General features: G+C 40.5%; 1 long non-coding RNA gene across 1 annotated transcript; it reads left to right on the top strand.

Moving 5' to 3' along the window:
* Positions 1-225: 225 nt before the first annotated feature.
* Positions 226-3,815, top strand: LOC129721171 (uncharacterized). Its single transcript, XR_008727357.1, has 4 exons — positions 226-629; positions 740-853; positions 906-1,029; positions 1,093-3,815. It is a non-coding gene; the product is annotated as an uncharacterized LOC129721171 (long non-coding RNA).
* The last annotated feature ends 10,684 nt before the right edge of the window (positions 3,816-14,499 follow it).

Raw genomic sequence — 14,499 nt, 5'->3', positions numbered from 1 at the left:
AAATTTGGAATGGGGTTAAAGATTAAAAATTCATGTATGAAACAAACAGTGTTTTTTGAATGAAAGTTAATTAAATTTATAGTTTCTGTTTTTAAAAAATATCTAGAATATTTTATAATAAAACAAAAGTAATTTTTGATGATGATTTCAATATTAATAGGCAACTCATCAAAATTGTTTTGAAGTGAGCCAAACTTTACAAACCGCAACACTGAATGCAAGATCTTCGGGTGTTTCTTAACATTTGCTATCCCAGTTCATACATTTTGAAGTTTCACTGCAATCTGCAATACAATCCTTTTTTTACTTGTTTTTGCAGTCAGCATTTTTCTTCACCAACAATGGAAACATAAAAGGCCAACATAGTGGTTACATTGAACAACGTGTATCAAACATGAGAAAAAATGTACCACAGGAGAAGCGAAAATTTCGGCAAACGGTGCAAAACAACAGTATGGAATCTATTCCTGAAGAAATGATAGCTTCAGCAGAAATATGGTAGCCACCGCCCAAAACTGCACTGCACTGAAGACATCCTTTGCAATACATAAAAATATGTTGTGTCAAAAAAAACTGTCTTCCAAATACTGAACTAGTTCCCTCACTTCAAGTCCTACCACGGTTTAATGGTGAGTATTGATTTTTGAAACAATTGATATTGTTTATTTTATTATGCAGGAAAATTACAATTTTATTTCATTTATCATAATTTCAAACTGTTCTCTATTGCTATCTCTAGGTGCAGCAAGCGTTCGACAGGATTAAAAAAAGCATTGAAACAGAATCAATCCTAAAATGAGTCTTAGCACAGGCGCTGTTATTCCACCGAGATGCCTTCACTGTGTTAAAGATGGTATGTTCATTTCTAAATTACATTATATGAATTTGTCAACATTTCATTCCAGTGTACATTCTGAATGCCTCATTCTGATGAAGGAAATGGCCATTAGAGGAGTTAAACGGCCACATGATACTAATATTATGACAACTGAAGAAATTTTCGCCTCACTACTCGTGAGATGAATAGATGTAAGCTTTTTTCGTATTGTGTGAATAGAACATTTTAAAATATTTTGTTTTGTTCATTTTCAGGTTGACATGACAATTAACCGTTTCCAAGAACAACTTCCTCCACATTTAGTATGTGTTTCTGCTCCAGGACAAATTGGACAATTGTTCGTCAGTTTTGGCAAGGATACCAAAATAGATGTCGGAATGAATGCGCTGCAGGCGATAGACGTTTTATTCGGGTTAGTAATGAAAGGCTGAAACCCGAAAGGCTGAAAAGTATGTTTCATAACGAAAGGCTGAATGCACAAAAGGCTGAAGCCCCAAAAGGCTGAATGAACGAAAGGCTGAAACATGAAAGGCTGAAATTTGTGTAACTTGAATCATAATCGTTGAAAAATTCGGACACATGGATAATAAACCTTTATAAGGTGACAGAGTTCAATGTTTGAGTATTAATTGGTTTGTGCAATGGAAAATTAATTTTCGGCAACATTTGAATCTATACACACTTGACTCTTGTACACGTTTCCTAGATGATTCAGGGCGAGACGGCCGAAGACCGCGGGTGTGCGCCGGCGACCCGCCGTCGAAAGCGCCGGCCACTGCGGGGGCCAGCCCCCCGCAGAAATCATCTAGTTTAGGACAGCATACATCTCGGACAATCGAGTCGGCCGTAGGCCGCGAGTGTTTTTTTTAGAAATGAACTTTGTGAATTTCAGCCTTATGATTTTTCAGCTTTTCGTGATTCAGCCTTTCGTGTTTTCAGCCTTATGTAGCTTCCAGCCTTTCGGATATCAGCCTTTCGTGTTTCAGCCTTTTGAGTTTCAGCCTTTCGTAGTAGACCCTTTTATTCAAATCTTTCCCAGTATGCAGCATACCTGTCCCTGCGCTGCTTGCGCCGTTGAACGATCTACTGGAACTTAAAGTGTTTAAAACCATATCTCATTGTTCACGGCGATCAGTGAATGATTTAGCGAATGCTCTAGATAGGGCAGATAGTGCCGAAGGTCTGTAGTAGGTTTATCTGTTACTTCAAGTTGGGTTTACCTGTTACTTCAAGTTGGGTAAAAAATCCCCAATTTTATAAAACGCAGTAGATACTTATTTTGCACTAAAAATACCTATTTTTGAGTATCAATTTTAGAACTTAGTTTAGGGGACAACAAATATCTTAACATAAGAATATAGTTCACTCTCGAATTTCCCATATATTTCCGTGAAGACAGACAGGGAACACCCCCTCTTGTGGTGAAAAAGGTAACTAAACTCATTGCACAGTGGTACAGTAAGGCAATTTAGGCGGACATGAGCTTTTCGTTGCGATTTTGGTTTGCGGTTTAAAGCCATAGTTTTTGTAAAAAGTTGTTTCTTATAAATAGTCCTCTATTTATGTGCAAATGAAAATTAGGGTGGTCCTAAAATCAACGAAATAAAAACAAACTAACTTGTTTTTATTTGCATAAATAATTGTAAACATTCTTTGGCAATCTTGTAGATCAACTAATTCTAAGTAACTTTGCAAAAAACTTTTTTGTAGACATTAAATTTGGTTTCCAAAAACAGTCTTTTCGCTCTATTTCTTCAATTCAAATTTAAAAACAAAGTTTTCTTCGGTAACTTTAATCAAAAATACGCCAATTTTGACGAATAAACATTGTCGATGTATCGTACAGATGAAGAGTTTTCACTATTTCTATTTTGAAAATAGGCCCTTTTAAAAAATTGATGTCTCCGTTTAGGGCAAACATACATAATATTTTTTGGTATCATTTGAAAGAACAAGAATTGTATAAATATTGTGAAGAAATACCGAAAGTTGCTTAAAATTAGTTGATCTACAACTGTGCCGATTAATGTATACATTTATTTCTGCAAATAAATAAGTTTCCCCTAATTTTCATTTGCACATAAAAAATAAACTAAATACAAGAAACAGGTTCTTAAGAAAAAAATTTACTTCAAAACCACAAAATCGCATCGAAAAATTCATGTCAGCCTAATTTGCCTTACTGTACCACTGTGCATTGTTGTTGAATTTCTGTCAGCGTGTGACATTCTCACACACGAAACTGAATTTACTCAATTTTAGATTTAGTTGACTCAATTTCATACTTTCACAGAAAAAAATATGTTGTAGATTTCGTGCGTATATTGTTTGTATGTGAAACTAACGCCATTCCGGGAGTTAAATATTGATAATATAATAGATGTAGCTTATCGAGGCACGAAGAAGAAATATTCAAATAATCAGGCCACGACGTGTAAATGGTAAACTAATCCCAAGTTGCTATATACGTGGTTCCCTGTGTAACTTCACTAGCTCAGATCCATCACGGGAAGCAATTACGAAATTTGCGGCCGTCAAGCTCAAGCTCAATAATCAGGCCACGAAGTGTACAATTAAATGAATATTTCAATTACCTCGTGAAAAAGGTAAAAGGTGAAACCGCACAATGGTTGTCAATAGTCGTATATGGTTGTTGTGCAACTTTCTGCTTAGATAACACTTGAATGTTCTATCAATTTACCAATTTAAGTATGGATACATATAATGTTGTAATTGGTTTAAAAGCTTTATTATATTATATATAGAAGATTTTCAACAAAACAAACATAATCAGTGATAACAACTGTTATGCAAAAACGTTTATTTAATGTTTAGTTTTCTTCGTTTTGAAAGTATTTTTTGTTTTTTTTATCCCTCCGAATTTTTTGCTCTCGAGTTCTAATCTTCGTATTCATCACTTGCAGCTTTGCTTTAACCAGTACATTTGTGTATTTACTAGCTGACCCGGCGAACTTCGTCCCGCCTATTTTTGTGTTTAATTTAATAATTTTCAACATTCCAAATTCATTGATTTCTTGCGATTTGTTTATATCGTTTGAAATTATTGGTTTTATCGGAATGACAACATCCTCGTCTTTTGCCTTTAGTACATCACCTCTATTCCGAAAACACTCTTATTGGGTGGTATGCAGTTATTTTCGTTGTTTTTCAGAAACTGAAAGTGGTCATCTTCGAATTCAAGATGGTGTCCACATTATTTCGATTACGAAAATATTCATATGCAGTAGTATTCGGCTGTTTCCCAGAAGTTGCCATCTTACAATTCAAAATGGTGTCTGAGGTCAATTTTTAGCTCCATGTATCATTCTGGTTAAAGAAACTCTCATATTGGGTGGTATTTGGTCCCTTTAGGCTATTTTCCAGAAACCGGAAGTCACCACCCTGGATTTTAAAATGGCATTTGGAGACAATTTCTGGCCCCTGAGCGTCATTCTGGTTTAAGGAACACCAATAATAGGTGTTATTTATTCATTTTCAGCTGTTTTCCAGAAACCGGAAGTCACCATCTTAGAATTCAAAATGGTGTCTGTGGTCGATTCTAGCTACTGTGTATCATTCTGGTATCGAAGCATCTCATATTGGATGGAAATCGGCCGGTTGAAGAAATACCCATATTGGGTGGTATTTGGTCATTTTCGGCAGTTTCCCATTCACCGGAAGTCGTCATTTTACAATTCATAATGTTGTCTGAGGTCGATTTGTAGCTTCAGTGCATCATAACAATCACGGAAATACCCATAATGAGTGTTATTTGGTCTTTTGCCACTGTTGCTTAGGAACCGGAAGTCGCCATATTGGATTTCAAAACGGCATTTGGAGACAATTTCTGGCCTCTGAGCATCATTTTGGTTAAAGAAACACCCATATTTGGTTGTTTTTGGGTCATTTTCGGCAGTTTTCCAGTCACCAAAAGTCGCCATTTTACAACTCAAAATGTTGTCTGAAGTCGATTTGTGGTTTCAGTGCATCATCACGATTTCGGAAATACCCATGTTGGGTGGTATTTGGTCATATCCGGCTGTTTCTCAGAAACCGGAAGTCGCCATCTCGGATTTCAAAATGGTATTCAGAGACAATTTCTGGCCTCTGAGCGTCATTCTAGTTAAATAAACATCCATATTAGGTGGTATTTGGCCATTTTCGTTTCTTTTCCAATCACGAAGTCGCCATCTTACAATTCAAAATGTTGTCTGAGGTCGATTTATGGCTTCAGTGCATCATAACAATCGCAGAAATACCCATATTTGGTCATTCGCCGCTGTTTTTCAGATACGGGAAGTCGCCATCTTGGATTTCAAACTGGCATTTGGAGACAATTTCTGGCCTCTGATCGTAATTCTAGTTAAAAAAACAACACCCATATTAGGTGGTATTTGGTCATTTTCGGCAGTTTTCCAGTCACCGGAAGTCGCCATTTTACAACTCAAAATATTGTCGGAGGTCGACAATCGTACAAACCGTGGAACACCACCCATGGATTGCCTCATACATAGGCGAATTTTATTTTTATAAAATATTCGGCCGAGTCCACTTCACAATAAAATGTGCATTTTTTTCAGTGTACCCATTAGGGTAATATTATTGTCAAAAGTTACTCTTTTTCGCATGTCGTGTAGAACAAAATCAGAAGTGACGCACCTAGCGGTCGAAGAGGTGACTAACGCTTCTGTCATTTTCAATTTGTCTACATATTTTCACGTAAGTGAACTATATTGGTATTTAAGATATTTGCCTATAGGTTCTATATTCTAAGCGTGCAGTCTATAGTGATGGGAAATATCGAGCAAAATCGTTAACGATAACATCGATAGTTTCTAAGCTTTTATCAATATTAACGATAAATTATCAATAATTGGGTCATACGCACGTAAAATCCACCTGAAAAATCTACGTGATTGACCCTAAGAAAATCTGCCATTTCACGTGACGTTAGTAACTTTCACCTAAACTACACGTACGATTCACTGTCAATTCACGTACAATCGGTATATGGTTACAGTGCGTTGGTATTTGTGTTTTTTTAACTTTGTTAGTGTTAGTGCGGCTGTGGTTTGACGTTTCCGACAACGATGTTTACGTGAATTTTTAGTATGCAAAAAAGTCTATATGGCGGACAAAGGACTCCTGAGCTGCTCCAGCTAATTCAATATTGGAAAACACGCAATGTAAGTAGCCAAAATAATATTCATATCAAAAAAAAAAAAAATATATATATTTTTTGAATTTTCAGTTGGTGAATTCTTTCCGGAACGATTGGAATCATCAACAGGTAGTTCCAAGCAAAACATCTCCAGCACCAGCTGCGGATGAACGGTTGACAATCGTTCCGGCCAATTCTGTTCCTCTCCTGTCGGAAATGTCAATTCGGAGAATGTAATTATTTGTTGAAAACTTAAAATAAATTTTATTTGTCATATGCAGGGGCGGATTAACGCGTAGGCGAAGCAGGCGGTTGCCTGCTCGTCAATCATCGAGGGGCGGCAAACAGACGGCTAATGCGTGTGCTTATTTTTTAAGCGACGAGGAAATTTTTTCTCTCTCTAGCAGGATTTCTATTCACGTGCGACGCGACCATCCACATTTTCATGTACTAACGTTGTACTAACACTCCACATGCCACAGTCTTCTTGCAAAATTTCAGCTCAGTCGGACTACGAAAAGTGGTGCCTCGAAGCGGTCAAAATTTCACTTTTTCGGCCATTAAAAAATGCACAGGTAGTTCGTAAAATGTTCGATATTGAAAAAAATGGTCTTATAAATGCATGAAACGTCGAGATCTGTCATAATCTCTTAAACTAATTATCTTAAACTTTTTTTGTAAAAATCAATTTTTGTAAAAATCAATCCGTTCCATGCAGCAACCAATCTTGTTGTTAGCAATGGTGCCAAGTCATGTTTTGATGCAGTAGACTTTTTCAGTGTCGTGCAAGAAATTTTCAACTTCTTTTCTGCTTCAACTCATCGTTCAAAAAACACATTACTTCTCTTACGGTAAAGCCTCTGAGTGGAACGCGTTGGGAAAGTCGAATTGATGCTGTCACTCCCTTGAGGTTTAATATAGGAGAAATTTATTATGCCCTATATGAAGCAATCGAGGATCTGAAGCAAGATGCGTTTGCAAGAAATACTGCAAAAAGCCTAGCAAAAAAAAAATTAAAAAAATCAAATTCTTATGCAGTTTAGTAGCTTGGCATTCAATTTTGTTCAAAATCAATTTAGTGAGTAAGTACCTTCAAAAAATAAATAGCAGTCTCGAAAACACTATAGACTTGATAGGCAGCGTTTAAAACTTTTTGAAAAATATGAGAAATGAAGGTTTAAATAGCGTCATTACTGATGCTTTAGAAGTAAATCCGGAGTTTCAAACAGAAACACGAATTCGGCCGAGAATGATAAAGAAACAGTTTGCATACGAACAGTCAGATGAACCAATTACATCGAAAAAAACTCTCTTTCAAAGTGAATTTCTTCTATTCTATATTGGATGTAGCTATTGCATCGTTCGATGATCGATTCCAGTTAATGAAAAATCACAGTGACAATTTCAGCTTCTTGTATGATATTCACAGTTTAATGGGTTGTAGTACAGATCAGTTAGAGAAAAGTTGTCTACATTTACAGAAAATCCTCACACACAAGAAAGAGTGTGACATCGATGGACATGAAATGCACCAAGAACTTGTTAGTTTATCACCTTATTGCCAGCTGAGACGACTCCAATGAATGCGTTAAACTACATCACAAAAAATCAACTGATTGATACTTTTTCAAATGTTTTTGTATCTTTGAGAATTTTACTCACTTTACCCATTAGTGTAACAAGTGGTGTTCTTTGAGCTCCTGGAAAAGACATACAATGAAAGCACGGGAGACACATCCACAGTTCGATCAGCACTACAGCGCGAGAAGTGTTGGGTACAACTGCGGCAGCTGCGTCCAATGAGTGGTTTGACGCTGAGTGCCAGCGAGTGACGGAGGAGAAGAACCGCGCCAGGGGTCCCATGTTGGCCACGGCTGTGACTCGTCAGAGCGTGGGTAGATATCGAGATGCTAGAGCCGCTGAAAAGAGACTCCATCGCCGGAAGAAACGACAGCATTGGGAGCGTCTTCTTGCGGAGGCGGAAGGTTGCTTCTCCAGGCACGATGCGAGGAGCTTCTACAAGAAGGTCAACGGAATTAGGAATCGGAACGTGTCAGCTCCTGTCATGTGCAACGATAGGGAGGGGAACCTGATAACCGATAAAACAGAGGTGGCCAGGCGTTGGAAGGAACACTTCAGTGTGCTGTTGGACGGTGAGGGAAACAGTGGAGTCGAAAGGAGCAGGATGACTATTGAGGATGATGGTCAAGCTGTGGATCCACCATCCATGGACGAGGTGAAGAAAGCAGTGGAAGAGCTGAGAAACTGCAAGGCAGCTGGGAAGGACGGCATTCCCGCCGAATTCTTCAAAGTCGGAAGCGAACAGCTGTATCGTGCCATCCATCGGATCATACTGAGAGTGTGGTCTGATGAAGAATTGCCCTCGGACTGGTTGGAGGGTCTCATATGCCCGATCTACAAAAAAAGGTCATCGCCTGGACTGTAGCAATTATCGGGGCATAACTTTTCTCAATACCGTGTACAAAATTCTCTCCCGCATCCTGTTCCACAGACTGAGGCCGTTGCAGGAGACCTTTGTTGGCGAGTACCAATGCGGTTTTCGAGGGGGACGCTCCACGACGGACCAAATGTTTACCTTGCGACAAATCCTCGATAAAATTTCGAGAATTCAACTTGCAGACGCACCATCTGTTCATAGACTTCAGGGCAGCGTACGATTCAGTTAAGAGAAATGAGTTATGGCGGATCATGCTCGAACATGGCTTCCCAACAAAGCTGATTAGGCTGATACGTGCCACCCTTGAAGGTTTTACATCAAGCGTCAGGATAACCGGTGAGATATCGGACCCTTTCGTGACGTTGGATGGTTTGAAGCAGGGTGATGGGCTGTCGAACTTATTGTTCAACATCGCATTGGAAGGTGCTATACGGAGGGCTGGTGTGCAGAGAAGCGGCACCATCATTACGAAATCGCACATGCTTCTAGGTTTTGCGGATGATATCGACATTATTGGTATTAATCGTAGAGCAGTGGAAGAGGCCTTCGGACCTCTCAGGCAAGAAGCTGCGAGATTGGGGCTTGTCATAAACTCTGCCTAAACGAAATACATGGTGGCTGGTAGAGTGCGTGGTAGTCCGTTGGAGGTTGGTGCTGCGGTGGTGCTAGATGGGGAAACATCTGAAGTAGTCGACGAATTTATTTACCTGGGAACATTAGTGACATGTGACAACGAGGTTAGCCGTGAGATAAAGAGGTGGATAGCAGCCGCAAACAGGGCCTTTTACGGACTACGTAACCAGCTAAGGTCCCGCAGTCTGCAAATCCGTACTAAACTTGCACTCTATAAAACACTGATTCTTCCGGTGGCTCTCTACGGCCATGAATCATGGACGCTGAAAGAGGCCGATCGGTGAGCTCTTGGTGTTTTTGAGCGTAGGATTTTGCGTTTAATCCTTGGCAACAAACTAAAAAATGGTGTTTGGCGCATACGCATGAACCATGAAGTGTACCAGGCATACAAGTCGGCGGATATAGTCAAGCGGATAAAACACGGCAGGCTTCAGTGGGCTGGGCATGTAGCGAGAATGCCGGATGAGCGTCGAGCGAAAGCTATATTTAGCAGGAATCCCGATAGAGGTCGTCGACTTCGGGGTAGACCCCGCACTCGTTGGATGTGTGCTGTCGACGAGAATGCACGCGAAATAGGTGTTAGGGGCGATTGGAATACAGCAGCCCAAGACCGAGTGACATGGCGACGTATTCTGGATTCGGCACTGGATTGATAATCGGTCTGTCGCCTTAAAAGTAAATTAAGTAAGTAACAAGTGGCGAGAGAAGTTTCTCAAAATTATAACTTATAAAGACGTAACTACGATCGACCATGTCGCAAGAACGTTTGTGTGGCTTGGCGATAATATCGATAGAAAGACAGGTGCTTCAAGAAATTGATATGTCGGAAACGATAAAAAAAATTTCAACATTGAAAGCATGAAATGTTCATTTTTGAATTGTTAACACAACACATGCTGTCTAATCAAATTTTCGAGTCTATAGAAAATGCATTTCATATAAAATAAAAATTTGAGGGGGGGGGGCAAAATCATTCTTCGCCTGCAGCTCAAATCAGCCTTCGTCCGCCTCTGGTCATATGCGCCATGTATTTTATTTACTTAAAGATCACATGGATTCCATCTGAATAACACGTAAAAAGTACGTGAAAATCATGTGGGGTTTATGCGCTTTATTTATGGTTTCACCTGAATATCACGTAAAAAGGTACGTGAAAATCAGGTAACAATTACCTGACCAACACCTGGTTGATTGACACTAACACACTGACACATGGTCGGCTTTCAAGAAATCGGCAAAAGTTACGTGAAAAGAAGATGGATGAGAATCAGTCACTTTTCCCGGTAAATTTTACGTGCATTTTTTTTAGAGTGTAGAGTTCTCCAAGCGAAAACCGAGCCTTTGGCATCCCTATACCGAGTAACAGTGAATGACAATGAACTCATGTCCTGGGCTCAAATTAATTTGTGCCCGCTGTCAGCAGTAAGATAAAGATGTATGAAAAGGAGCGGTGATATGCTATCTCGTTTTTACATATGTTGAGATGTTAGCCCTTGAAACATGGCGTGATGCCAAAGGGGTGGCGAAAACACACAAACACTACGACAAGGCCCGCTTTACACTGTATATTGAAATTTGTGAGAGTGTGAATCAAACTCGGTAGTTTTTTATGCTCTCTTATAAATGACAGTTCTCACAGGTGACAAAAAATTCTTACAGCTAACAAAAAATAAATCGAAAACATCGCACTTACACAAACGCACCTGTAGAACTCTATAAAGCTATACCAGTTTTTATATATCATTTGAAAAAGCCGCGTTTTCTGAGCAAAACGTTATTTTTTAAAAATGTTTATCGTTTTCCTTTGATTTTTAAATGAAGAATAAAAAAACTGCTCGAAAGGTCTTAGATGACGTTTCGCCTATGTACGGTATATGAGAGAATGGTCATTTAAGGTATTTCGAGCAGTTTTTTATTCTTCATTTAAAAGTCGAAGGAAAACGATGAACATTTTTTAAAAGTCACGTTTTTCTCAGAAAATTGCACTCTTCCAGCTGATATATAAAAATCACAGTTTAATGGGTTGTAGTACAGATCAGTTAGAGAAAAGTTGTCTACATTTACAGAAAATCCTCACACACAAGAAAGAGTGTGACATCGATATTCACAGTTTAATGGGTTGTAGTACAGATCAGTTAGAGAAAAGTTGTCTACATTTACAGAAAATCCTCACACACAAGAAAGAGTGTGACATCGATGGACATGAAATGCACCAAGAACTTGTTAGTTTATCACCTTATTGCCAGCTGAGACGACTCCAATGAATGCGTTAAACTACATCACAAAAAATCAACTGATTGATACTTTTTCAAATGTTTTTGTATCTTTGAGAATTTTACTCACTTTACCCATTAGTGTAACAAGTGGTGTTCTTTGAGCTCCTGGAAAAGACATACAATGAAAGCACGGGAGACACATCCACAGTTCGATCAGCACTACAGCGCGAGAAGTGTTGGGTACAACTGCGGCAGCTGCGTCCAATGAGTGGTTTGACGCTGAGTGCCAGCGAGTGACGGAGGAGAAGAACCGCGCCAGGGGTCCCATGTTGGCCACGGCTGTGACTCGTCAGAGCGTGGGTAGATATCGAGATGCTAGAGCCGCTGAAAAGAGACTCCATCGCCGGAAGAAACGACAGCATTGGGAGCGTCTTCTTGCGGAGGCGGAAGGTTGCTTCTCCAGGCACGATGCGAGGAGCTTCTACAAGAAGGTCAACGGAATTAGGAATCGAAACGTGTCAGCTCCTGTCATGTGCAACGATAGGGAGGGGAACCTGATAACCGATAAAACAGAGGTGGCCAGGCGTTGGAAGGAACACTTCAGTGTGCTGTTGGACGGTGAGGGAAACAGTGGAGTCGAAAGGAGCAGGATGACTATTGAGGATGATGGTCAAGCTGTGGATCCACCATCCATGGACGAGGTGAAGAAAGCAGTGGAAGAGCTGAGAAACTGCAAGGCAGCTGGGAAGGACGGCATTCCCGCCGAATTCTTCAAAGTCGGAAGCGAACAGCTGTATCGTGCCATCCATCGGATCATACTGAGAGTGTGGTCTGATGAAGAATTGCCCTCGGACTGGTTGGAGGGTCTCATATGCCCGATCTACAAAAAAAGGTCATCGCCTGGACTGTAGCAATTATCGGGGCATAACTTTTCTCAATACCGTGTACAAAATTCTCTCCCGCATCCTGTTCCACAGACTGAGGCCGTTGCAGGAGACCTTTGTTGGCGAGTACCAATGCGGTTTTCGAGGGGGACGCTCCACGACGGACCAAATGTTTACCTTGCGACAAATCCTCGATAAAATTTCGAGAATTCAACTTGCAGACGCACCATCTGTTCATAGACTTCAGGGCAGCGTACGATTCAGTTAAGAGAAATGAGTTATGGCGGATCATGCTCGAACATGGCTTCCCAACAAAGCTGATTAGGCTGATACGTGCCACCCTTGAAGGTTTTACATCAAGCGTCAGGATAACCGGTGAGATATCGGACCCTTTCGTGACGTTGGATGGTTTGAAGCAGGGTGATGGGCTGTCGAACTTATTGTTCAACATCGCATTGGAAGGTGCTATACGGAGGGCTGGTGTGCAGAGAAGCGGCACCATCATTACGAAATCGCACATGCTTCTAGGTTTTGCGGATGATATCGACATTATTGGTATTAATCGTAGAGCAGTGGAAGAGGCCTTCGGACCTCTCAGGCAAGAAGCTGCGAGATTGGGGCTTGTCATAAACTCTGCCTAAACGAAATACATGGTGGCTGGTAGAGTGCGTGGTAGTCCGTTGGAGGTTGGTGCTGCGGTGGTGCTAGATGGGGAAACATCTGAAGTAGTCGACGAATTTATTTACCTGGGAACATTAGTGACATGTGACAACGAGGTTAGCCGTGAGATAAAGAGGTGGATAGCAGCCGCAAACAGGGCCTTTTACGGACTACGTAACCAGCTAAGGTCCCGCAGTCTGCAAATCCGTACTAAACTTGCACTCTATAAAACACTGATTCTTCCGGTGGCTCTCTACGGCCATGAATCATGGACGCTGAAAGAGGCCGATCGGTGAGCTCTTGGTGTTTTTGAGCGTAGGATTTTGCGTTCAATCCTTGGCAACAAACTAAAAAATGGTGTTTGGCGCATACGCATGAACCATGAAGTGTACCAGGCATACAAGTCGGCGGATATAGTCAAGCGGATAAAACACGGCAGGCTTCAGTGGGCTGGGCATGTAGCGAGAATGCCGGATGAACGTCGAGCGAAAGCTATATTTAGCAGGAATCCCGATAGAGGTCGTCGACTTCGGGGTAGACCCCGCACTCGTTGGATGTGTGCTGTCGACGAGAATGCACGCGAAATAGGTGTTAGGGGCGATTGGAATACAGCAGCCCAAGACCGAGTGACATGGCGACGTATTCTGGATTCGGCACTGGATTGATAATCGGTCTGTCGCCTTAAAAGTAAATTAAGTAAGTAACAAGTGGCGAGAGAAGTTTCTCAAAATTATAACTTATAAAGACGTAACTACGATCGACCATGTCGCAAGAACGTTTGTGTGGCTTGGCGATAATATCGATAGAAAGACAGGTGCTTCAAGAAATTGATATGTCGAAACGATAAAAAAAATTTCAACATTGAAAGCATGAAATGTTCATTTTTGAATTGTTAACACAACACATGCTGTCTAATCAAATTTTCGAGTCTATAGAAAATGCATTTCATATAAAATAAAAATTTGAGGGGGGGGGCGGCAAAATCATTCTTCGCCTGCAGCTCAAATCAGCCTTCGTCCGCCTCTGGTCATATGCGCCATGTATTTTATTTACTTAAAGATCACATGGATTCCATCTGAATAACACGTAAAAAGTACGTGAAAATCATGTGGGGTTTATGCGCTTTATTTATGGTTTCACCTGAATATCACGTAAAAAGGTACGTGAAAATCAGGTAACAATTACCTGACCAACACCTGGTTGATTGACACTAACACACTGACACATGGTCGGCTTTCAAGAAATCGGCAAAAGTTACGTGAAAAGAAGATGGATGAGAATCAGTCACTTTTCCCGGTAAATTTTACGTGCATTTTTTTTTAGAGTGTAGAGTTCTCCAAGCGAAAACCGAGCCTTTGGCATCCCTATACCGAGTAACAGTGAATGACAATGAACTCATGTCCTGGGCTCAAATTAATTTGTGCCCGCTGTCAGCAGTAAGATAAAGATGTATGAAAAGAAGCGGTGATATGCTATCTCGTTTTTACATATGTTGAGATGTTAGCCCTTGAAGCATGGCGTGATGCCAAAGGGGTGGCGAAAACACACAAACACTACGACAAGGCCCGCTTTACACTGTATATTGAAATTTGTGAGAGTGTGAATCAAACTCGGTAGTTTTTTATGCTCTCTTATAAATGACAGTTCTC

The sequence above is a fragment of the Wyeomyia smithii genome, chromosome 2 (genome assembly GCF_029784165.1).
Source record: "Wyeomyia smithii strain HCP4-BCI-WySm-NY-G18 chromosome 2, ASM2978416v1, whole genome shotgun sequence".
Lineage (NCBI taxonomy): Eukaryota > Metazoa > Arthropoda > Insecta > Diptera > Culicidae > Wyeomyia > Wyeomyia smithii.
This window is presented reverse-complemented; position numbering and strand designations above follow the sequence as displayed.